We start from the raw sequence: 26,202 nt of genomic DNA, 5'->3' as shown, positions 1-26,202 counted from the left end.
TGTGAACCACTGGCTCTCCCAGTAGCATATACTTGTTCTGGCTAAGGCATGGAACACAATTACACTTCTCACCACACAATCAAGAATGTAAGCTCTTGGGAGAGGAAAGATAAAAAACTTATCAGCATGAAGCTAATGCATATAAACTGTCTGAAGGAATCTGAACCAGCAAAATGAGTTTATACCAGATTGCTACTCTGCTACAGTGCTTTTGATCTGGAATTATGATTCTTAAAACTGACTTAAGTGTATTGTCAATACCTGTCTTCATTTTATTAAACTAAATAATAGTATTCCTCTCATCTCGGATATTTTGTGGCAGAAATAAAGAGGCTGTGAGATGTTTTAATATTTTGAAACCATTAAGATAAATGTCCTTGACATAAACATCACCTTCAATCCCTTCAAAGCATAGTTGTACAAATCTGAAAAATGTGTTGGACTACCATTTACAGCTCCAGATTTCCTGCAGCTACTTTGCTAGCTCATATGATGTAAGCTGCATAAAGTGTTAGCATGGAATTCCGTGTAGGGTGATCAACTAAAATGATAATTGCAGAAAATTAGATTGTAAGCAGCAAACTATCATCATAGCTAGTAGCAACTCTTATCAGGCTGGTTTTTGTGTATCTGTGCAAGTTGTTGCTTGCAGACCCTAGGGCAACTAGCTACCAGCCTGGCAGTATGAGGAGAAGAAAATGATCATTGAAATTCCTAATGTGTCACTTACTGACAGTTTTCTTCCATCACATAGCACTGTTACTGAGTGCATGCATGAGTGGGAAAAAAACATTCAGGTACCTGCTTAGTTCAGCACAAAAAAGAAAGAAAGAAAAAAACTCTCCTACATTAGCATGCTTTTCTGAGGAAAAGGAATTGGGGGTTCTCTCTGCTCTTCTCCTTGGGTCTGGGACTTGGTGTTGACTGTTTGTCACATGTAACAGTGTCACTGCTATCTGCAGTTCTTAAAACTTCCTTTGCAAGAGTTATGTAAGACATAACAGTCTTGCCAGTTGAGGTGAAACCTAACGTGAAGCAGTTCACCTTAAAGATTTGAAAGGAGATTTTGAAAAGCCCGGACAGTATTAAGATTATTCTCTGTTATCTTTCAAATACTTGTATTACCACAAACTTGTTAATGCTGCAGATTTTTAATACATTCAGAAAGTATCATCCACTCTAAACACTGAGAGCTAAGCCAGATGGCACATCTGACTGCAGTGTATATGAGCCACTGTACTACTACTGGTGTGAAAAGCAGAAATTGAAGCACCAGGGGATGACAGCAGAAGCTAGTTTACCAGAGATTTATCTTCCAGCTCTGACCTAGGAAAGTCATCACCATTTATGTGGTGTGACTATTGCACATTGATTTGAGTAAATATATGATGCAGTTGTTCTGCTATCATTTGTTATAAAGTGATAAAATTATACAATTTGTTATAAAATGGCAGATAAAAAAGCAGAGCAAAGTAAGGACCTGGAATAAAATGGAACAAAATGGAAGTAGCATGTTGAAATGCGATGAGATTTCTTTAACATGCACACATGCAGTAGTTCCTTCTACACTTGGAATTCAATGTGCATGAGTCAGCTATCTGATATCAGTAATTACAGCTATAAATGCACAGCTATTATGTACTCATCTTGTGTATATTGGGAGTAGTCTATTCTTCCATGAACAAAAAGGCCCAGAGTAGACACTAAAGGTTTGTAACCATTCCAGAGCAGAGAGCAGACACAGCCACCTCTCAAGACCCAGTCTTGGGTCATGCAGTAGGGATACAGCCCTAGAAGAGCTCAGGCCCCAGGAGAAGAGACATTCCCTTGAATGCAGCAGTGTTGCAGATGAGGTCCTCCCAACCCCCATTTTCTTGTGCACTAAACCTTTGTATGTGCTTTCTCCCAGCTTCCTTTCCACATTCATATGTCTACACTTGATTATAGTCTTCCTCGCTGCCCTTTTCCTCAGTACTTTTCTGAGGCCTGAAAAACATAAACATGGGAGTACATGATGTTGGGAGAATTAACAACTTGGACTTTTAGCCTTCTCAGTGTTGATGGGGATGCCTGGGTGGATGCTGCAGCAACAATGCTTGTGTGGTCCCACTCAGGGTGTATGTGTCTCTTGGTGGCCAGCACAACAGAGTTTTATGTGACAAGCAGTACTTGGAGTTCACATGTGATGACTGAGTGCAACCCTGAAGAAGCAAAACATGAAGCATGGAAATGAGCACACACTCCACAGTGGCCCTTCAGTCCAGGCTGCCAGAGCTGGCCCCAATGGCCAGCTGGCTCTAGAGGCAAAGTGCCTCCTACCAAAAATGGGCCGACAGGTGCTGTCACATTTTAGCGCACCACCACGGCCTCGCACATCAAAGCAGTACGCAGCCCTCCATGACCAGCCACAGCCGCGTATCCTGCGGACACCGGACCCCCAGCCACCAGCCGCTCATCCACCGTCCGCAGCAGTGCCCTGAACCACTCCCTGCGTTCACAGAGAACAACGAGCGCCAAAGGCGGGAAGACAGCGGCAGGTGGGCCCTGTTAAACGCGCACGGCGCCCACTGGACCGCCTCAGCCCGCGGGCGGGGCCTCAATCGCGGCCCTCCGATCCGCGCCGCTCCGCCTCGCACCGCCCCACACCGGCGTTGGAGGTGAGAGTTGCGGTGCTGCAGTTCGGGCGGGCCCGGGGCAGCGGTGGCGACTGCGCGGTCCCCTGCTCCGGCCTCGGGGGCCTCGAGCGAGGTGGCGCAGGCGGGGGGAGGCCTCCGGCGGGCGGAAGGCGCCTCGCTGGAAGCCGTTACAGACTGGTCGCGGGCTGTGCCGGGTGCGGCGGGTACCTCCGGACGTGCAGTGCCTCCGTGCGCACCGCCCGGGCTTCCCCCGCTGTGGGGTGAGCGGCCTCGCCGCAGGCATGGGGATCTTCGGCGCATTTGGCCGGTTTTCCCCTGGTTTTGTTTTTAGACCTGTGGAGCCCCTTGGGCGCAGGCCTGTGAGGGACCGGGGGGCGCGGGACTTGTGGCTGGGTGGGGGCGGCCGGAGCCGGGTGCCTGTCCGCGCTGGGGAGCTCCGCCTGCGACGGAGGAGGCCGAACCAGCTGCAGCGTGAAGGACTGACGGGAAACGCGTCTTGGTTCTGGGGGGCTTCTGGTTGGTTTGAGGAGATTTTTCTATGAACTCCCACGGACTTTCAAGCCTCTTAATTGTGTGATTTTCGTTTTTTTTAAGGGGGAGCGGGAATGGGGAGGAAAGAGCAACAGCGTGTGAGGGGTAGGTTTCTGCATGCCTTAATGCCTTAGGCGCTGGATATTCTGGGATTAAACTCTGTTGTGACTGAAGGAGTTTATTCAGGTGTGCGCAGCCCATCCCCGTGGCGGTCCGGCTGGGCGCCGTGGGGCGACCCTTGCTGGTGCCGCCGCTGCTGCCTGTGGGAGGCAGGTGTGGGCTGAGGCGCTGCTGTCCAGAATGCGCATCTTCCTAACAGCGTCCGACAGAAGTACAATTCAAATGGGAAACTTACTTCATGGTACCGTACAGTGGCTTTCCTAGAGTAGCAGTGTTTATGATACACTGATTAGGTGTTCAGACGGCTTTTGGTTTGTGGTTTGGTTCGGTTTTTTTTCAGTTGGGTTTTTCCCCCACATTTCCCCGCCCCCCCTCCCCCTTTATTTTTAATGCTGCCTCTTTAAAACAGAGCTATGGTACATGCTGTTGCTTTAGGAAAACTTTGTGCGGATGTTACGCTAAGTCTCCCAAAGGAAATGTAAATATACTCGTTTCATGTTGCTTCTAAAAGGATGTTGCTTAAGGTGAAGAAACAGTGGTTTTGTTCCTTCTACTTTGTTAGAGGGTACATATTCATATAAATGTTTTGAGCTAACATTTGGGTAATGTAAGGTGGAGGAGGGCTCAGATCAAAATTTATACCACAGAAATTCTTATTAAAATGAACCTAACATAAGGAGCATTGTCAGTCTGGGAATTAGTAAATCTATATTGTAGCAGGCACTGGCTTTTGAAAGTCGCCATGTAAATTTATAGGATGTTTATCCTACAGTTTATTATGGTAGAGATGCTTTTTAATAAACTTCATTAAATGGTCACTCAAAGTTCTTTGATCTTCAAAGCAGAGAATACATAGTCTGATGAATGCCTAATGTAGCTGTTACTTTTGACTCTTCCAGAACCAAAAAAACCCTACATAAGTCTTAATTTGACACATCTCTTCCTCCACCCAGATGCTTCCTCCTATCCTTAATGTACTTTTTTGCCTTGTAGCCATCTCAGAATTGATTCATGAGAACCAAAATTGAACACAAATACTAAAATCTGTTTTTCTTTTAAAGGTTGATTTCTGATCATATATTGAGGAGAAAAAAACCCATGATTGCAGAAATGTCCCACTTCACTCTACTTCACTGTATTTAATCTCTTTCTTGGATTCTTCCCTTCCCCACTAGATAAAATGAAGTGGAAAGTCATGTTCTAAGTTTAGGAATTGATCCTTAAACCATTAGAAACAGCAGGAGGTTTCTTTCATTGAGTTAATTGGTGCTAGTTTAGGGCTATAAATAACCTTTAGTTATAGTTTTAGATCTTCTTGATATTGGGAGAATTGAAATACATGCCTAAAAATAGCATATGCTTACATGGTTGGCTGTAATAGTATGTGCTTGTGGAATGTAATATGGAATGTAATGTAATGTGGAATGTTGGCTGTAATAGTATGTGCTTGTGGAATGGCCTTGATATTTTTTTTTCTCAGTTTTGTTTCTCACCTATCCTGTAGATAGCTAAAGGATTTCTTGGTTTTTTTTTTTTTTTTCATTTTGACATAAGCAAAATGGTCTGGAAACTGTAAAACCCAGACTTCCTCTGAAGTTGAAAACATGCTTAGTGATTGTTGCAGCTCTGTGTGTACAGTGTCCACTCTGTTTATGGCCTGTGTAACCAAGGCACGTTAAGTGTGTTAGTGTTCCTGGCCACTTCAGCTTGGAAGCTGGCAACAGCCTTTCCTAAGGACCTGGGAAGCTGTTCGTGAGGTACTGCCTGCCCTTTTCCCCCCAGCTCCTTTTCATTTTAAGGGGAGATAAGAGCTGGCACAGCTTCTGTGCAGTTTTCAGTGCCCTGCAGGATACTATGCTATGCTAACAATCGCTGAGAGCCTACCTAAAAATTTGTTGTACACAATAATCACAGAATGTATGCTTGTTGGTGTTGCAGTATGGTTACTTTGGTTACTTGATTTCATCCTATGACAAGGTGACCTGTTCAGTGGATGAGGGAAAGGCTGTGGATGTTATTTACCAGGACTTGAGTAAAGCCTTTGATGCTGTTTCCTACAGCATTCTCCTGGGGAGGCTGGCTGTTCATGGCTTGGACAAGCATGCTCTGCTGGGTGAAAAACTGCCTGGATGGCTGAGCCCAAAGGATGACAATGAATGGACTTAAATCCAGCTGGCAGACAGTCACAGGTGTTCCCCAGGGCTCAGTACTGGACCCAGTTCTGTTTAGTGTCTCTGTCAGTGATCTGGATGAGGGGATCAAGTGCACCCTCAGTAATTTTGCAGATGACACCAAAATGGCTGGGGGTGTTGATCGGCTGGAGGATAGGAACACTCTGCAGAGGGATCTGCACACACTGGATTGATGGGCTATGGCCAGTTGTATGAGGTTCAGCAAGGCTCGGTGCTGAGTCCTGCACTTCGGTCCAACAGCATCCTGGCTTGTATCGATATAATGTGGCCAGCAGGGCCAGGGAAGTGCTCATCCCCCTGTACTTGGCACTGTACCACACCTCGAATGCTGTGTTCAGTTTTGGGCCTGTCGCTACAAGAAAGACATTTTGGTGCTGGAGTGCATCCAAAGAAGGGCAATGAAGGTGAAGGGTCTAGAGCACAAGTCTTATGAGGAGCAGCTGAAACAAGTGGGGTTGTTTAGTCTGGAGAAAAGGAGGTTCAGGGGAGACCTAATTGTTCTCTACAACTACCTGAAAGCAGATTGCAGCAAGGTGGGGTGTCTGTCTGTTCTCCCAAGAGACAAGTTACAGAAAAAAAGGAAATGGCCTCAAGTTGGGCAAGGGGAGGTTTAGGTTGGATATTATGAAAACTTTCTTTGCTGAAAGGGTTGTGAAGCATTGGAACCGACTGCACAGGAAAGTGATTGAATCACCATCCCTGGGGATACCTGAAAGATGTGTAGATGTGGCACTTAGGGACATGGTTTAATGGTGGACTTGGTAGTGTGCTAGGTTAATGTCAGGACTCAATGATCTCAAAGGTTTTTTCCAGCCTAAACTATTCTGTAATTTTGTGATTCTACTACTGGTAATTATATAACACTATAGTTGAAATGTCTATATTGTAGAAGCTAAAACCCAAACTTTACTAATCAGGCAAAATAAAATGTGTTCTTAGAAGCATATATACATAAGCAGTTTGTTCTATGTTCTAATATTCAAACCACCATATTGTTTAGGACTGAACAGAAAACTCTGCACAAGTTAAATGCAATTAAATACTTTTTAAAATTAAGTTTTATTAACAGTGCTAGGCAGGGATTGGGAACTCAGCATCCCTGCCATCGAGTGTTAGGTACAGCTTGGACCATTCTTCATCTGCTAGATGTAATTTGTGTTTGAATCCATTGTGTACTGAACCTGCTTGTGGCCCCACACCACTGATACTCTGAGTTTTATTTTCCCTAAATAGATCAAGTGTAGCAAAATAGGGGGCAGTTGCAGGTGTTGCAGGTCCCTTGTATATTTTCACCATTGTCCCGATGTGCTTATGTTGTGTATTTTGAAGTATGAGATTTTGAATAACTAAAAGTAATAGTAAGCTAACTTTAGTTTCTTCAGTATGTCAAGGCTATGATCTGCATCATAGTCAAGAAGTAAGTTACTTGTAAAATTCTGTGTGGTGCTGTGTATGTGCATAGTCATGGGATGTTTTTGTCTAGTAAAGCAGGTGCTGAATGATGACCATTTGATTAACTGTGTTTATTTTTATTGCTAGCTGTTTTAGCTCAAGATTCATGTATTTTGCGACTGCATGCCACCTGCCAAGCCCTCTGTGTTTGATATGCTTTGGTTTTCATGTGATGCTTGTTACTGCAGGGAACTATAAATAGTGGTATACCTTTTAAAATGTCTCACAAAGGCCGGGGAACACACCTATTACACACCCTGGAGCTAAAACATGGAGACTGAAAGATTAATCCTTTACTGTGTAAGAGGTATGTGTCTGCAGGTCATGTCCCAGTGTTAGGATTATTTTTATCCTCTCTTAGTGGAGACCAATTCGCTGTGAATCATAAAGCTCATCCTATGGAAGAAGGTGTGAGGGATCTGGAATTGGATTCTGCTTGGCTCATTTTGTCTCTGTCCAAACATACTGAGTTGGCAGTTTTCTGGCATATGAATATATACATTTGAAAACCTATCTTGATTTCCTATGACTAGAGCTAATAGTTTATGATCAGAATTATATTAAGTCCAACAGGCACAGATACAAATATAGTTCAGGTACACAAATACTTTAAAAGTTGAATACCATTAGTTAGTAGAAATATTGCTGTAGTTTGCAAATGAAGTTATTAAATCATCTTCATAACTCCATAAACAATGCCATTTGAACTGAAGGAAACTTCTAACACTGAAGTTTATAGCTTGATAAGCAGTGTATTTTAATGGGATGTTGCCTTCATCACCAAAGCCGGCTTAAAAATACTGCAACTGTTATGGCAGTTTACCACTATTTTGGCTGTGGTTGCCAGGCTATTGGTGAGGCTTGCTGATAACATCGGATGACTGAAGTTATCTAAGTTAAAAATAACTTCACAAGAACAAAAGAAATTGGTGTGGAGAGCAGCTATTTTTAAACTGGCTTTAAATGGCGCAATTTGCTGGTATAACCTTTTGTGGGGTTGTGTGTGAGGATATATAAACAGCAGTGGAGAGGTGGAAAAGAAGTGGAATTAGTAGGGTGAGACCTGTTAGTTTCTTTTGCTTGTGAGAACATATGTGAGATTGCTGTCAGAATTCCTCTAATCTAGTTGAGAGAGAAACTTGCTTGGCTGCAACAGCTTTTGCCACCACCATATCTCCAGTTTGCATCATAGTCTATTATCACTTCCTTTGCCCATTTGGGCTTTTTCTCTTGCTGCTTGAGCTATAACTTAGAAAAAGACTATGCTCAGACCTGTGTTGGCTAAGGAGTGAACAGGCTGTATTCTCTTTGTGCTGTTTTGTACTCAGACCTTCCCACCTCTGTCTGTCTGGGGAAGTAATTTTTTCTTTCTCCTGCTGAGTTTGTTTTCACAAGAATTTCTTGGCCTGGCTATCAGCATGAGTCGCTGAAATGTCAGAGGATACATCCATGTAGGCAAACGATAGCTTGATTGTAGCAGAGGTTTGCCTGTCAGTTTCCAAGTCTCAACATAGCTCACTGCAGCAGCAGCAACTGGGGGAGCAGGGAGGTACCAGGAGTCGCAAGCTAATGGGAGCCCAGAACTGTGCTGGAGCTTCTATCCTGTTAGTTTGCTGCTTTTGCTGACTGTAGTGTTTAAAAAGGTGCTGGAATGGTACTCCCACTTAGGGTTTTGTAAACTTTTTACAATTTAGAGTTACATAAACTCTTGTGAAGTCTCCTGCCATTAGCCATAAGACTATGACAGCCAGTAAGTGTTTTCTCTTGGATTCATTACAAACTGTACAAACTGTTGTTTCTTCCCCAGATCTCAGATTGATTTTTTTTAAATTTTTTTTTTATTTTTTCAGTTCATGAAGAGGATTGTCTGCATGAGATTGCATGTCTTAAACTGTGTTTTGTTTATTACTGATGATTTTTGAGGCAACAGTAGTGTCAAAATCTGTGTGTCAAGTGCTTTGGTTTTGGTTGGTTGGTTGTTTTTGTTTTGTTGGGTTTTTTTGTTGTTTTTTTTTTTTTTTTTCTTAAGCTTACCAAAGGTTTAAGCTGGTCTCTGGGTGATTTGGAGTTGCCCTTGATTCAGCAGTAGCAGTCATTTTTCTCCTTCTTTGTAGCTGGTGCAGTGCTGTATTTTCTAGTTTATATTCACTCAGTCAATTATGTCAGGCTCCACCTCCTGTAACAGTCTTTCAGGGCTGGAGAGATGATGTTCTGGAGCTTGCTTCTGTTCCATAACCTGGGCAATAGTGTCCATTGTTAAGTCCACCCCTTGATCGCAAGTCCATCTATATGTTGCATCTCTGCCTTGATGGCCTGAGATGTCATGGCATGACTTTATTCTCTGCTGATGATCATAACAGTACATATCTTCAAAACCCGGAGTGGTGGATATGACCATCTAGCTGAGAATAAAGTCATGTGTTCTGATGTTCCTCAGTGGCCTGAGTCTTGTGTACATGAGCATCTCTGTGGTGTACCTTCACCACCAGGTTCTATAGAGTGGGCTTACAATCAGACTGTAATTTGGGATGTGCGTTCTCCAGAACCCCACAACACCTAAGAATGATTGTGTTTCTTTCCTGTCCCACTAGGGTATCCCACTAGTGTCAACAGCTGTTTATTTCATGGTTACTGTCTTGTATTTATCAGGTGACCTAGAAGAAGAATGATTTCAAATGGGGCCCTGAGCGCCAGCAACCCTTTGAACAACTAAAAACATTTATGTGTTATTAGCACTGTTCTCCGACTAAAGTAGAAAACACAGCACTGTACCAAGAAGGAGAAAAATTACTGCTACAGCTGAACCCAGGATAGGTGGACAGCTTGTAATCTATAATCTGTTATGAAATTTGGGAAATATGTTTTCTTTGGGCTTGGGGTTTGGTGTTTTGGTTTGTTAGGTTTTTGTGGGGTTTTTTTGTTTGTTTTTTTGGGGTTTTTTTGGTTTTTTTTGTGGGGTTTGGGGTTTTAGTTTTGCTTTGTTGTTTGGTTTCTTTTTTCCCCCTAGCAAACTCAGTTGTTGGTAAGCCATTCTGAGTGCTCAAGACACAGATAAGCGGGGAGCCGCCAAGTTTTTATTTGAGTAGTGTAAAAGTCCATTGCAGCCACCACTGCTGCCTTGTCTTCAATTAGAAGATTAATGAAAATATTTCTTTTGGGTCAAGATAGCAGTCTTGGTGGTTCGTACCTTCCCTAATCCAGACTGTAAAATTGTAGGACTATTGAAAAGGAGTTCAGAAATTCATGAGCTTCCTGTTACAACTACATATGAAAATCTTCAGAGGATAATTGAACTAAATGGAAAGATTATGGGATTCCCTGGATATTGCAAAGATGACTTTCTACCCTGAAAGGTTCTGTGGAAGTTCTTCCCTTTGTACCTATTTAAACTCTTGGTTTAATGTGTCATGAATCAAGGCTTTTTGCCTGAGAGCAATGCAGTGTTTGAATGAGGCCATGCCCAGGTTTACAGTGTGGCAGTTAGCACTACAGGGCTTGTTGATGCTTCCTTGTCAGTAGGAAGGTGTGCACATGCAGTAGCATGTGGTTAGCTTGTCTGCCAATTATTTATAACAGTAGGACAGTGCCTTTTTTTAACCTCTGGAAAAGAACCCAAACCATCTCAGATAAGAACACAGAACTTTATTTTCAGTAATGCTACCTGAGTTAAGGGTTTTTGATCACTTTAAAGTTACTTCAGTATCAGCTTTGACATTCAGAGCTCTAGTAAGTAATGTGTCAGATGTGTCATGGACCTTTGTCTTTAGTGTGTGCTACTCTTATTCTAATGTCTTACAAACTTGAGAGGGCTTGTGTAATGATTTGTTTGAATATATGAAATAATTTTTAGTGCAGAATTCTAAAAAGAATAAAAGGTAACAAACGATCCTGTTCAACCTTCTTTCTCCAGTATGTCTGCTGGAGATAAGAGAGGTTCATCTGAGGATGGAGGGGAGAAAGTTTACCTTCTTGGCTAATGGAGAAGTTTCAGTGCAGTGGCAGAGGAACTGGTCCTTTCGTCCTTTATTCCCTACTGAACCTTGTGCATACTTTGAGGAAAAGAAACTTTCACATTCAGAGTGGTAGTGGAAGCTCCTGGAAGGGAGATGTCCCACTATGTTCAGTCACTTTAAGCATGGAAACAAAGGAAGTATTATGAAGAGGTTTTTGGCTAGGAAACAGAAAACGTTTTCGTGGGAGTCTGCAGCTTCTGGTTTTGTTTTTAACACAAACATGATGATGTAACAAATTATTTTGTTAACGAATGATACTTGTGCATTTCATGTTATTAGGTTTTGTTTACAGTATAAACCTTTTTGCCAGCTATTCACAGATCACTATAGTAGGACACTGAAGTATTGCAAATGGAGAGAACATTGTAATAGCTATCGGACAAGAGGTAATGGGTTTAAACTTAAACAGGGAAGTTCAGGTTAGATGTAAGGAAGAAGTTCTTCACTATGAGGGTGGTGAGGCACTGGAGCAGGTTGCCCAAAGAAGTGATGAAGTCTCCAGCCCTGGCAGTGTTCAAGGTCAGGCTGGACAGAGTGTTGGGTGACATGGTTTAGTGTGAGGCATCCCTGCTCATGGCAGGGGAGTTGAAACTAGATGATATTAAGGTCCTCTCCAATGCTAACTGTTCTATGATCCTATGATTCTATTATGTACTTCTGAATAACAATAAAAATGTAAATTGGGACCTTACTTTGAGGTTTCACCAGTCTTTACACCAGAAATACTTCAAAAATACTGGGAATGTAAGTGGGTAAGGATCATAGTCTTTCATTATCAGTTTTTCTCTGATTGTTAGACTCCTGCTGAAATGTGTGACTGTGCTCCTGGGACTACTTTAATCTTCAGTCATGTCATATGGTGATTCTTAGTATATGTAGAAAGCAGAGATGACATTGTAGAAGAAGTTTGATATCTGATTTTGAAGGAAAACATACATAGAATATTATTGCTTGGTGTGCAAATAATGGAATCCAAGTACAAGGTATTAAAAATACGGAAAATTAAAACACATATACCTGTGTAATTTTAAGGTGTGTTTTTAAATTTTGCTATAACTAGATGAAACAATTTAGGAAAAACTTTTAGAGATACTAATTCAGAGAAGGAAGAGTTTCAGAGCTCTTCAGTAAAATAACTAATAGTAATTCAGAAGGACCTCTTAAATGGCAATGTGAATGGTAAATTGCTTTTGTTTCATTCAGATAGAAATATTTGCAAAAATGTTCACTGTTAAATTAACATTTAGTTTGTTTAAGAGGCAGCTGCAAAGAATTAACAGCTTATAACTATGAATATTTGGGTTACCATGGTTCACGTACTGCTTAACATCTTTGTTCAGAAGGATGCTTTATTCGTAGAATCATTAGGGTTGGAAGGAACCTCTGGATCTCATCTAGTCCAACCCCTCTGCCAAGACAGGGCCAGAGGGTTTGAAAAAAGAAATTCCAACAGTTGGAGGAGAGTCCTATTTGTAAGCTGTCAGAACTTTAATTAAGTTTTGGAGTATTGTAAACTGCCATCTTTGTTCAGCCTCAAACTCTCTGTCTGAAATTATGTAGAACTTGGGCAGCTAATTCTGACCTGTCTGTGAAGACATATTTTACTTATCAGTATTTCTCATGCAAAATAGTCAAGAAACATACCAGTTCCTAGCTAGAGTGGTTATTTTGTAAGGCTATCCCATGACTTTGTTTAGGGTTTACAAGGTTGCTTCTCTTTCTTTAGAGATCATGTCAGTTTTTGTTGCGTGTTGGTGTATACTTAGGTGTGACTTTGGTCATGTGCTTTGCATACACAGAGGGTGTAGTCTGAAGAGTTGAAGCAGACAAACAGACTCCACCTTAGGACTGTCTATGGTGTTTGACTAGCTGTTTGTAGCAGAGTAGCAAAACCGGAGGTTTTGATCAGCTAATGAATACTTTGTGTCACCTGCAGCCTACACAGCCTGCAGTGAGGACAGTGTTTCCATCATTGATGTCTCCTCATCTCAGTAGACTAGCTTGTTATTATGATATGTGCACAAGCCTTCCCGTTGTGCTGTAATTAGCCAAGAGCGAATATACGAAGCTTCAGGGCAAAAGAAGAAACACATTTGGAGCTACTCTTAGGAAATACTGATTTTCAGGTTGACATTATTTCCTTCTATTAGCATCTGAACTGATCAATTAGCTTCCTCTTTCCAGTAGCAATCCAGTTGGTCATTGAACTAATTATTCCTTTGCTAATTATTGCTCTCACTTTTTTCTTTTTTTGTATAGGCTTGGTTGTAAGGGGGAGGTCTGTAACATGCACTTCTGTTTCTCGGTTTTAAAAAGATACTGCACTTACTGCGGGCAAGCTGATTGTGTTGTAAGTTCAATGTACATTGCAACACCAAGAAGGGAAATTATCTGTGTGATTCAACAATGTACATTAGCAACATTTTCTTACTATATGAATTGTTAGAAATGTTGTTTAGAAAGGAAAGAAGAGCCATGGTCTGCTCTGTCTTTGGGGGTTTCAGTTTCTAGGTTTAACTGGATTTCTTTGGGATCTGAACTCTGTTGTAGTGAAGCCCAAACAGAGCCTGTTTTGCATGTTATTGACCTGTAAGTTTATTTTGACAAGTCTTTTCCGTTTTTAAACATACCCAGCTTCTTTCTGCTTTGTGTCCTGTATGTTGCAGAGCAGACAATAACTATATAGAGTGGAAAATGAATTTGAGGTTGACATTTCAAGCTGACTGTCAGAGAGCAGCACCCTTTCTCCCTTAGCTTCTCAAGAGAAAAACTTGTGTAAGATCCCTATAGTAACTGTGTACTGCAGAACTAATCTTTTTAGCTGCTCAGGAAAGATCACTGTAGCTTAAGTGCATTTGTGATCAGACTGTGATGTTGCAGCGCCAAAGCAGTTATGCATGATAGGAGTATCCTACCTCGTATTTTTGGTGCTTGAATTTACTTACCTGTGATGTAAGAATGATAATTTAACAGCTGTCTGACCTTCTGTGGAGGTTAATCATTAACTAATAAGCAGCCATGAACATCTGCACAATTACTAAGTGCAGTTACCTTTAGCACTCACCTTGACTCCTCCGAGTTTGTGCATACACGTTGCAGAGACTACCTGTCATTCGGTATTGCACTTTGCATCTCACCACTTGAATCATGACAATCTGCAACCACAGAATGTTTAAACCTAATCAAGACGTTTTCGTGCATTCCCACGATTTGTGTTCCCTTTGTTAGTTTGCTGTACAGGCTTCTCATCCACAGTCTCTCCTTCTGACACATGTAGAAGCTGAAGTGGTGAGATCTGAGTCTGGGTATTCTTTGCGCAAGCAAGGGAAGTTCCTGGTAGGGGTATACCCTGATACAAAGGTTGAAAAGGGCTTCTACCTGGCCACAGCTAGTCTGTACTTGCCTGCATTTCTTTTATGTGGGTAAAGACCACTCTGGCCTTTACTAGGAGTCTTGCCAATGGCAGCCTTGCTGATACCCTAAATCAGCCTTGTGGCACAATGATCTGGGTAGGTGTGCCCTAAAACAAAGCCGGCAGAGGGGAGACATCAATGCAGTGTTGATGCAGCTGACTCATGAGGAGGTGTGCATCTGGGATACATATCTCTTCTCCCAAGTAACAAGATATAGGCCTCCAGCTGCACCAGGGGAGGCTTAGGTTGGATATTACAAAAAATTTTTCACCAAAAGGGTGGTCAGGCATTGGAACAAGCTGTTCAGGGAAGTGGTAGAAACACTGTCCCTGGAAGTGTTCAAAGAAATGTGTAGATGAGTCCCTTAGTGATACAGTTTAGTGATGGCCTTGGCAGTCTTGGGCTAATGCTTGGACTTAGAATCATAGAATAGCTGGGGTTGGAAATGACCTTAAGATCATCTAGTTCCAACCCCCCTGCCATGGGCAGGGACACCTCACACTAAGCCATGCCACTCAAGGCTTTGTCCAGCCTGGCACTCAACACCACCAGGGATGAAGCATTCACAGGCTCCCTGGGCAACCCATTCCAGTGCCTCACCACCCTTAAAGAACTTCTTCCTTATATCCAATCTAAACTTCCCCTATTTAAGTTTTAACTCGTTACCCCATGTCCCATCACTACAGTCCCTCCCTAGCATCTTTAAAGGCCCCCTTCAGATACTGGAAAGCTGCTAGAAGGTCTCATGTTTATTTTCTCATTGACTTGGTGTTCTTGGGGGTGTTTTCCAGCCTAGCTGATTCTATGACTGTAGGTAACATACTACCATAAAGAACTGATGCATGTACATAATGTCTGGCAGGCTTGGGTCTATGTTTAATTTAAAAATAAACTGTAATTTAGTCACCGCTGTTTGAAGGGCTACCTGATCTCTTTGGTCATGACATGATATAATACAATACAGTAACTGTAGCTTTATATATTTCATTCTTGCACCATGTGAGTAAAAAAAAAAGTCTGAAAAAAAGGCTAATAAACATCTTTTATTAAATTAAGGCATCTAGTGAGAATTGTAGTAACGAAAAAGCATCTCTACTAATAGTGTATTGTAAGCTAAGTTGCTTAAATTGGTTATTTTAAATAATAACATTTATTGCCAAGTCATGATCTAGCTTGGATTGTACATTTGCCTTTCAAGAGAAAACTACTGTAGACTAAAGGTTTGGGGTTGTTTTTTATCCCTTCAACCTGAAGCAGCCTACTACAGAACTGAAGTGGTTTATTTCAGAAATATCACATCAATTAAGATAAAATCTCTTTAAATTTTTTCCATGTATGGCATTATTGCAACTCTTACTTGCAGTAATTTATTTGAGCTCTTATTTGAGCTGAATCTTCTCTATTTGTTACTGCGTTGCTGTTCCAGGTTGAGTTTGTGATCAGAGAAGCCTTGAAAGTCAGTGGGAGACAGTAGTGTTAGGCAGTTCATAGCTCATTATGAAACTAAAGCAGATTTTCCTTTGGTGGGGAGGGACTCAGGTAAGAGGTTAAATCTAAACCACCACATTCACTTTCTTTTAGTCTGAATTTACCTGTTCTATTCATTGGTCATACATACTGTGTTGTTCATACGGATACAACAGATCTTTGAGTTAAATTTATGCAACTAACAAATATGATCTGAAATTCCCTCAGTCTTCTAATTTTTTTATTTTTTTTTTCCCATGCAAGCCTTGTCTGTCTTTTTTTATGTCTGGTATATGTCTGAATTAATGTTCAATATCAGGATGATGTCATTAGCTATAGCAAATGTGAAAGCATACAAGTACATTGTTTGGAATGGTGAAACTTGGAAGTTAAAGTGCCACTGGCAATTTCAGCTGACTTCAGTAGAAGCTAGATGTATAGTAACAGGCTCTGAGAGGAAGTTAATTTGTAAGTTGTTTGCTTCGTTTTGTTGTTTGGGGTTTTTTTTTGGTCACAGCATTCTTTAGTAGAAGAATTCAGGTTTGCTCAGCTACACCTGCAAATGATGCTAAAATAGATGATGAATGTGACTTATGAAAGTGAGTTAAAAACAGAAGACGCCTTAGGATATTTTAGTCAGCTGCTATTGAGAAATGTCTTGATTTTTACATACACTTTCTAAGCAGAAGGAATTTAGCTTATAATGTTAGGTTTAATTACAAGGACAGTAAGTTTCTTTCAGAATTTTAACTTGTTTGTTGAAATGTAAACATTTTTCTCAGTATTTGCATGCTGTAACATTATGCTAAAGCCTCTCAAATTATATGAAAACTACTAGAAATACGTGTGTTTGCATGAAGTAGTTTAAGAAGGTAATTAAGTAGGCATAATCAAAAATGAGACTTAATTTTTCTATTTGCAGTAATCTCGGGATATTAGTGATGAAACACTGACTGGAATTTAGTAACTGCTTGGGTTAGAATTTGGTTGCAGTGGCAACCATATTAAATACTTTGATTTGCTCATTTAGTGCTGTTCACCTTACGTTTTTATGCAAAACATGTTTAAAACAGTGGGGACTATTACATTTAGAGGCAGCAAAGCTTAGGCTGAAAAGGTTGGGAGTAAACAATTTTTGACTTAGGTGTTTTTGGTGGTACTTCTGCTAATTGAAAGAAGCAGCAGCTGTTGACATAGGGAGATGGAGGGTCAGATTCTTTCTGTGGAACCTCAGATATTCAATATAAACATATATTCTGTGGGTTTGTTGCTTCTACCTAACAGCTGTAAATGATACTTACAAAGTGCTTTGAAGACTCCGAAAAATACTATGTAATATGTGTCTACAAAGTGAGAATGATAGTATGTTGGTAATATACCAACATTGTATTGTTGGTAATGGTGGGATTTGCAGAACACCCAAGCTTCCCAGAATTACAGGATGGTTAAGGCTGAAAGGGACCACCACGGGTCATCTAGTTCAACCTCTCTGCTAGACCTCACCTAGAGCATGTAACTCAGATTTGTGTCCAGACAGCTCTTGAGTATCTCCAGGGAAGAAGACTCCACAGCCTCTTTGGCAACCTGTTCCAGTGCTCAGTCACCTTCACAGTAAAGAATTTCTTCCTCATGTTAGGGTGAAACTTCTGTAGTTTAGTTTATATCCATTGCCTCTCATCCTGTTACCTGGGACTGCTGCGAAGAGTCTGACTTCATCCTGTTGACACTCTCCTTTCATACACATTGATGAGATACCCCCTGAGCTTTTTCTTTGACAGGCTGAATAGACCCAGCCCCTTTGCTTGTATGAGAGATGCTCCAGATGCTAAGTTATTCTAGTAGCAATTTGCTAGACTTGCCTCAGGAGCTCCTTGTCTCTCTCATACTGGGAAGCTCAGAAGTGGACACAGTGATCCAGATGAGGCCCCACCAGGGCTGAGTAGAGAGGGAAGATCACCTCCCTCAACCTACTGGCAGTACTCTTCCAAATGCAACCCAGGATGCCACTCGCCACCCTGGCTATGAGGGCACATTGCTGCTGGCTCATGGACAATGTGTTGTCCACCAGGACCCCACAGATCTCCAGAGCTTCTTTCCAGCAGGTCAGCCCCTCGCATGTATGAGGTTATTCCCCAGGTGCAGGACCCTGCACTTGCATTTGTTGTATTTTGAAAAGTTCCCACCTGCCTCTCAATCTCTCGCCTGTCTAGATCCTTCTAAATGACAGCAGAGCTCCCTGAGGTCCCTCAGCCAAGTCCTTGATGGGGGTAAGTTAAACAACACTGGACCCAGTATTGGCCCCTGCAGTACACTGGTAGTTACAGGTCTCCAACCAGACTATGCCACTGATCACAACCCTTGACACCTGCCTTTCAGTCAGTTCTCAAGTCACCTCATGTTCCACTCATCCAGCCTGTACTTCCTGAGCTTGTCTGTGAGGATGTCTTGGAAGGGGAGAAATAAAATTTTTCAATGAGTTTCTTGTAACTTCCATGAGGTTTGCTGGATACTGTGTCTTTGCCATTAAAATGAAATGTAGAACTGCAAACACAAATTCTATTATTGTGTAGGTTTTTTGTGTAAAGCACTGGAGGTAGAAACATTTTATAAGTTCAGCATATAAAGCCTAGGCTAAAGAAGTTTTCTTTTATTAAAAACTTGCACTTAGGTAGTCAAGTTCAACTCAATGCTGTGAAACAAGCTGTCTCTTAAAACCTGGGATATGACGAGAAAATTACGTCTTAGACCCTGAGAACTTTTGAGTCACTGCAGTTACTTCTGGCAGAAGTGAGGAATACAAACTTTCAGCCTTTTATGTGAGAGACTGTTAAGGACTAAACAAAAAAGTAGCAAGTGCTGTACTTTTAAGGGCTAACTGAAAAACAAGGAATACAGTATACTTAGTATAGGAAAGGGTGATGTCTTATGACGAGGGCTGCTACCCACATTGTGTATTTCCTTTTGTCATTGCATGACAGTAGAACAGTGCACTCAGCCTGTTACTTGTCTGTACGCATAGTAAACAAATGCTGGCCATGGACTTGCATGTGCTGTAGGGTTTCTAAGAATCTCCAGCAGCACACAAAGTTGGTTTTGTCACAGTGAAACATCTGTGTTATTTAATGGATCTTGACAATGTATTTCATGTTGTATATTCCGTTAAATGACTTTTTAGTTGTGCCTGTAAATTATTGGAATCTATTTTACTAAGCCATACATGTTCTGTTGACCTATAGCATTGTACGCATGTGAAAATTGGACGGTGTGAGGATGGGACCTGGCATTTGCTGAATAGTTAGCAAAGCCAGCAGTGACTTGACCCTTCCATCTGTTCATTTACCCTATCTTCAAGAGACTGAGACTCTCTGCAGCAAAGGCAAACATTTCAGTGAACTAAATCCTCAAACAGTGAGCTATCATTTCAGATAAGTGCAATGGCTATAGAGGGGGGAAAATCACACCATTTGTTCTGGTTTTAGTTTTGTTGTGTTCACATCAGATAACAAAGGCAGGTGACAATAGCAGCAAAAGCGAGCTGGTAAGGAATAGTATTCTAGGTAGCCTGGGAATGGTATGAGAGACATTCTTTTATCTTTGCAATGTTCATCCTGTTCAGTTAGCACCAAGGATGATTGTTAATATAGCCTTCTTTTAAAAATCTGTGTACAGAAACAAAATGTATCCCCAGGTATCTGGACTTGCTGGGAAGAGAAGTTCTCATTCCTGCTCAGCCAGAGCTGCAGTGATTTGGATGTGGTCCATGAAATGTTGTTGGCACTGCAGCTCCTTTGCCTCCTATTGACAAGGATTTTTTTCCTTTTGTGGAGCAATAAAGCCTAAGAATGCCAGTAATCAACAGCAAGTTTAGCTAAGCAAGACTTAGACAAATGCAACAGAGAGTAATTTGTCTGTTCACTTGCTATGATAAAGATACAGAGATTTGAAAGCCTGGAGTCACTCAGATCTGATACTGTGTTGCAGTGCCATGTATTAATATTGTAAATGATTTTGAATATGTGTAAAACTAAGTTAAAACCAATCCCTTTTTATGAAAAGTCACAGACTTCCAATATCAGCTAAAGTATTGGTGAGGTGACCTGACTCACTGATTCATAATTCATATTCTGTAATGATTTTAATAAAATGTAGTAATACATTTGCTTTGATATTCTTTGTATTTCATATATTGTAAGAACATATCTTCTCATATGTAGGAATATATCTTTCTTAGATGTTGTGGGGTTCTGGAGAACGCACATCCCAAATTACAGTTTGATTGTAAACCCTCTCTGTAGAGCCTGGTGGTGAAGGTATGCCATGTAGGTGCTCAGGTACCCAAGAGTTGGGCCACTGAGCAACATCAGAACAACCAACAAGTGGATAAAGCTGCTAAAATTGAAGTGGCTCAGATGGACTTAGATTGGAAACACAGGTGTGAAGTAATTTTAGCCTTGGTGGGCTCATGGCACCTCAGACCATCGATGCAGAGATGCAACATATAGATGGGCTCATGACTGAGGGCAGGACTCAACAATAGATGCTATTGCCCAGGTTATTCATGATTGTGAAACATGTGCTGCGGTTAAGCAGTGACAGTAATTTTACTTAGGCCATAAGTGGTGCAGGAAGTAAGGAAGACACATTTCTTCAGAAACAGTATGTTTCTCTTATTTTTGAGCCATCTCTTGTGATACTTTTAACTTGTTCCTAATTATATTATAAATGTTATCCAGAAAAAAAAACTTAATGGAGAGAATGTGGACTGTTCATCATTCACTTAGTCTTGGCATTATTGCATTTTTGCCATTGTTACAGACCCATGGAAATAATCATGCATGGTGCCAAGTGATAGGAGAAAACTGTACTGGGAAAAGCATGCAGTGACAAAATTGGAGTGTAAGAATGGAGTGGTGAAGCTTGCTCATAAGAACCACACATACTGCAGCATACAGTCAAAATTATGTTGATTTAATGAGCTGCAAAGGCAGTTCTTGGACTTATACCTCAAATTTAACACTGATAAAATGGTGCATTCTGCAGAAAGCCTACTCAGAATGTATTTATGGACTATCTTCATGTTCAAAAATACAAATTTTATTTGATGTGGAATGTTGGAGGTTAGGGAAAAATCACGCTGTATTTTTTTCCTTGTTATCAAATAATGTCTTTTTCTGGTAAGAATTATATAAGAATGAGCTGCAAAATGGGAAAAACAAATGAGTTTCAAGTTATCCTGAGAGCGTTTGTATAGTTTAGTGGTGGAATTTGGAGGTTAAGGTAGAAATTGTCTAGTAGGAGTGTGGGTCAGTTGAAATGACTAGATAGTTCAAATGATAAGTAAGAAACCGCACTCTGAAAAATCACCTCTTAACAATTTCAACAAGTACATGAAGGAACAAACCAGATAAATAACCTTCTTGTAGCTATGAATTATGTCGTTGTGTCCAGGATGATGCACTGTGAGAAAAATACAGGCTTCTGCGTAGTGTCTCCTCTTCTGTGGGATGGGGAACAGAGACTTTAGAAATTGCATGTTGACTGTGGCGGTTCATATTCTGGCCTTGCAACAGACAGCATGTGACTGAGGTCTGTGCAAAAATACAAGAGGTAGGCTCCTTCTGTGGTTATAAACTGCTAAACTAAAATTCACCCACGAATGCTATTTGAAATCATGGCCATGAGACATAAATGCAGGTGAATCATGGTAGTTATTTGCTGTATTTCTCAGGGCCTGCAGGTAAAATTCTATGCCTAGAAGAAAATACTCTGCATGCAACCTTTCCGTTCTCTGTTCTTTCAATCTGTGATCTATTTTACATAGTATAATGACAGAGGAAAAGAAAACACAGACAAGGCCTAGATATCTGTGGTAAAGGCTTTCTGCTATCACAAAACATGTTGCAGAAGTAACTTCACTCATTTAAGCCTTTTCCAGTTTATTGTGATTGTACTTCTCATGCCTGTGAGGCTAATTTTGGCCTCTGATAACAGAGGTGGGGAAGAAGCTCCAAGTCTTTATTCAGTCTGCAATAACAGTGTAACACAGAATTCTTGGAAAATAAGTACAAGTTCACATTTTGCTCCTTCAGCTGCTTCTGTTAGCTCAGTGGTTCTTGTAATGATCAAATTATCCCACACAGAGAATATGCAAACAAAAACTCTTTTCTGTATGCAAATATTACTGTCTGCTGCAGAACATTGTGCACCTAGACTTCCAATTCTGTCTGTTTTGAATAGTAAAGCACCATTTGGATGCTCGTCAGGAATGTGGACAGTAATTCAGCTTAGTTGCTTCACAAGGTTTTAAAACATGCTTTACCAGTATCTCCTACTAAAGATCAATATGTTTGAAATAATTGTGCAGGAGGTTATTTTCCAGTATTGGTAGCATGTACTGTAAAACACAGGAGTAGTGTTTAATATATTGCTGAATTCTTCAGTATATTTGTTTGCTTTAGTAGAGGTTTCATCTGGTTATTAAGCTGAAGAACTGAAGTATTAGCTTCTTTTGCTCTGATTTCTTGGTACCAGAATTCTTTGTATGATTGCATTTCTTTTAGCCAAAATTATGCAAATGGATAATAGTTTAGATTGATCCATCTGCAAGTATTGTTGTACTTGATGTATTCCTCATAGAGATGCATCAAGCTATGCAGTGGCTAAAAGATTCATATGCAGTGATACATTTGGAGTTTTTGTTCTTCATTAGAGAAATGACAGCAGAAAAAAGATAGGAAATGATTGTCTACAAGCCAGTGATCCTCAACTGCCTGCTGAAAGAAGATTAGGAGGCTTGATAGTACAGGTGTGAAGAATTAGTAAAGACTGCAAATTTTCTGAGAAGTCTGTAGGTCCCTGATTATTCTCTGTTTTGGCTATCTAAAATTGCGACTGCTTTCCACAACAGCACTGCCTACATGAACTATAACTAAAAATTCTGTTTAAGAGTTTGGGATCACAGTGTGATATGGTATCCACAGTTAAGGATAATAAAAATCATATCTCATGCAGGTACACCAGCTGCAGGTTGTTACCAAATAGTAGAGAAGAATATGAAAAGAAGCGTGTCTGTGTATGTATATGTATAATTTTTCACTGAACTTCTGTCTGTAGTTCGTGGTCCACTTAATAATAGTTTGTGGTAAATATCTGAAAGCAATGAAGCCAAGACAGGACAATGTTTTCATTTCACAGTAGCTTGATAAAAGTGAACGTGATTTACTGTAACAAGCTGCTCAGGTCTGCTGACCTGTATCAGGCTGGCTTCTGCATGGGCCAGTTCTTTGTTTGCATAGGCCCCTCCAGTGGTCCTTCGCTGATGAAAGCTCTACTGTACTTTGGGTTTTGCTGGCTGGTTTGCTTTGGTCTGTCTCATAGATCTTGACCATGGATTGATGCCATTTTGTTTAGGTAGCAGCAGACAAACAGGACAGGACTGAGTGTCTCAAACCCTGTCTGTGAGATAAATGTATATATCTGTGCTTCACAGTAAACTGACCTTTATGTGTGTCAGGATACCTATATTGTCCTGGGGATAAAAATCAAATCTGTTTTCTTTGCACTCTTCTGTACAACAAACTTTATACTATCAGCTCTTTATTGACTTTTAATTTATTTTTTGCCTCCCTTGAGTATCCTTTTGACTATTCAAAGTTAATGGCATTGAATGCCTGTTTTTAGTAGACCAAAGCAGAAAGCCTTTCCTATCCATGTATTACCTATTAATGTATATTTCCCTTCTACTTTTACTCCTTTACTGTTCATCCACTACTGCTTCACTTTCCTCTCAGTGCCACTGCGCACAGCTTGTTGCTGACTCTCCCTCCCTTTCTTGTCTGTTTTTTTCTACTTTGTTAACCGTCTCAAACTGCTGGTTGTGTTCACTTGTGCCCTTCCTATCTGTTCTCTGTGTGAAAGTCTTCAAAGAGAAAGTTTGGTTTTCAGCTAGTTTTAGTTTTCATCCTGCAGTGAGACAGAAACACAACAAAGCAATTGGAGCAAAATGAATGCTAGCTCAGAGAAACAGAATTTCAATACCCGTGGCAACTTTCTGACCAATGAATTGTGCACCCCTTAGGGCAATACATGACATGCAGGTGTGAAATACCCCTATACATTCCCCCTATAGATTCCTCTTCTGTCTGCCCATCCTGAAACATGTCAGCCCTTAAAAGCTGTATGCGTTAGGCACAGTAGGTGTGCTACCTTAAACTCAGTGGTATGGAAATTGATTCTTCAATAGCTGTGCAGAGACCACTCTGAGTTTAGGACCTGCTGGGCCCATTGATGCAAAAGGCTGTTCAGAGACAGATGTACCAACAGGGGCAAATTGTTTGGTAGCACAAATAATCAAAGTTCAGTTAATTAGAAACCCTCATTATTACTTCCATGATCTGGAGAAACTCCTAAGTGAAGTGTTGACCAAAAAGCCTTGCAGGACCTCTGCTTTACCCAGGGGAGAGTGGCTTACTGTTAGCTGCAGGGTTAAGGCTATGTATCTTTCTACATCACAGCCACACTTCACATCATCCTAGCAACTCCTTCATTCTCTGGAGTGAAAATACAAGCTTAGACCTGTATCACCAAAATGGTACTTCCTGCTGAAAGACATTTGCTTTGAAGGGAGATGCACAGTCTCCAGTTTTTCTGGCTTTTATACCAGTCCAATGTTTGTCACTGCTAGTTAACAACAGCATTTTTTGATGTGGTACAGCACATTCATCTTGGCTTTGTGAGGCATCTTACAGTGTCTAGCCTCCCTCTCTTGTCACTCTTACATGTACCAGAGCATTTCAGTAAAGTGTTTTAGCTGATCTTCTAATCTGTTTCTGAGACTAATGGCCTTCTCTTAAAAGCATTTGGATAATTCAGTGCTCTGCAAGAAGCTGTTCACAGCAGTGTCACCATTTTTGCAATCTTCTGCTGCACCTGCTGCTGCAATGAAGGGGCCATCTGTCTGTCGTGTGGCCATCCTTGCTGCTAGAATAATGAGGAGGGGGTAAGCATGCAGGGTGGTCTGGCTGGCTCTTAATTGTCTCACTATTTTCTTGCCCTTTATTTGGTGATCTGTAGTAACTAGTGCAGGGCTGCAGTTCAGTGCTCTTACCAATGGTATTGTATTTCAGGCAAAACTAAAGACCAGTCTCTTTATTTGCTTTAAAGTAAAAGCATAGCTACCTAGTCCAACACAGTATTTTTTTTTCCTTATTATTTAATATTTTTTTTCCTTATTATTTAATATTTTATCTAGCTAGTTCTCAGTCTGCTGAACAAGACACGCAGCTGAGAAGTTCAGGGGGTAATGAGCACACTGCCAAGTACTGAAAAGCAGTTTTCTATAAAAACATTTCAACATATGTGCTGTTCAGCATACTGATTCTTTTTTTAGTCACCTTGGAGTAAAAAAACCCAGTTGAGCAACTGGTAAAATAATAGGCTGAAAAAGGTATTTATTTTATCAGCTTATTTATTAATTCCAGCTGATTAATGCCAAATAAGGCATATCAGGAAGTGTATTGCATTGTATACTTTAAATCGTAAGAACACTCTGTTCCTGTGAGAACGTATTGATTTAACTGAATTTTTTTCACTTTAGTTTATGAAAACTTTATAATGTTCATAGCCACTGACTATATTTTATCTTGTTGGAATTTAATTCTCTTTCTAGTTAATGATTCATAGACCAGTATGCATTAGGCAAAAAGTGTGATTAATGGTTTGGGGTTTGTTGGGTTTTTGTTGTGGTTTTTTTTTTTTCCTTTCTAAATGCAAAAAGCTGTATTTTTACCTTTTTAAAACCAGGGTGTGGGCCATTAACTGATTTACAGATAATACATTATGCCTCTTCTAACCTACTAATAATGATTCTTCTAACCTGGTTATAATGATGCATTGAGAAGTGTAGATAGTGTTTCAGAGAGCTTCTGTGTGAAGGAAGGAGATTCTTATTCAGGCTTCTCAAGAATTCAGAGACCTATTTCATTTGTGGGATATCTCCCACTCATATTCCCTGGAAGGGCTGACAGGTTCTAGTCTGTTCTCTTTAAAATTCAGTGGTGTCAGGCTGTGTATGGTTCTGCTGCAAAGTGCTCACCCACTGTTTGCTCTTGCTGCTGGTGGAGAGCTGTCTCCTTTTAAAGTCCCTTTCTCATTGTGTTAACTATATATTTTTTTTAATTGAAAAAGCTAATTCATGTGAAGATGTATCCATTGCTTATAGTGATAGCTTAAGATTTTTAATGTGCCCATAATATTTCAAGCTAGATTATTAAAAAACCCAAACAGCTATCCGTTTACAGAGAACTCCCTAGGGAGGAAGGCTGTGGTGTTTATATATTATTTATAGACTTGCTTTATATATATATATATATATATACAA

General features: G+C 40.6%; 1 protein-coding gene across 1 annotated transcript in view; it reads left to right on the top strand.

Moving 5' to 3' along the window:
* Positions 1 to 2,621: 2,621 nt before the first annotated feature.
* PIP5K1B (phosphatidylinositol-4-phosphate 5-kinase type 1 beta) overlaps positions 2,622 to 26,202 on the top strand; it is a 105,143-nt gene continuing 81,562 nt past the window's right edge. The window contains exon 1 of the mRNA XM_031054402.1: positions 2,622 to 2,657. The gene's annotated coding sequence lies outside the window, so the exon portion shown is untranslated. The remainder of the gene's footprint in view (positions 2,658 to 26,202) is intronic.

Source organism: Melopsittacus undulatus, chromosome Z, assembly GCF_012275295.1.
Source record: "Melopsittacus undulatus isolate bMelUnd1 chromosome Z, bMelUnd1.mat.Z, whole genome shotgun sequence".
NCBI classification, from domain to species: Eukaryota; Metazoa; Chordata; class Aves; order Psittaciformes; family Psittaculidae; genus Melopsittacus; species Melopsittacus undulatus.
Note: the sequence above shows the minus strand (reverse complement) of the source record. Positions and strands in the feature narration are given on the sequence as shown.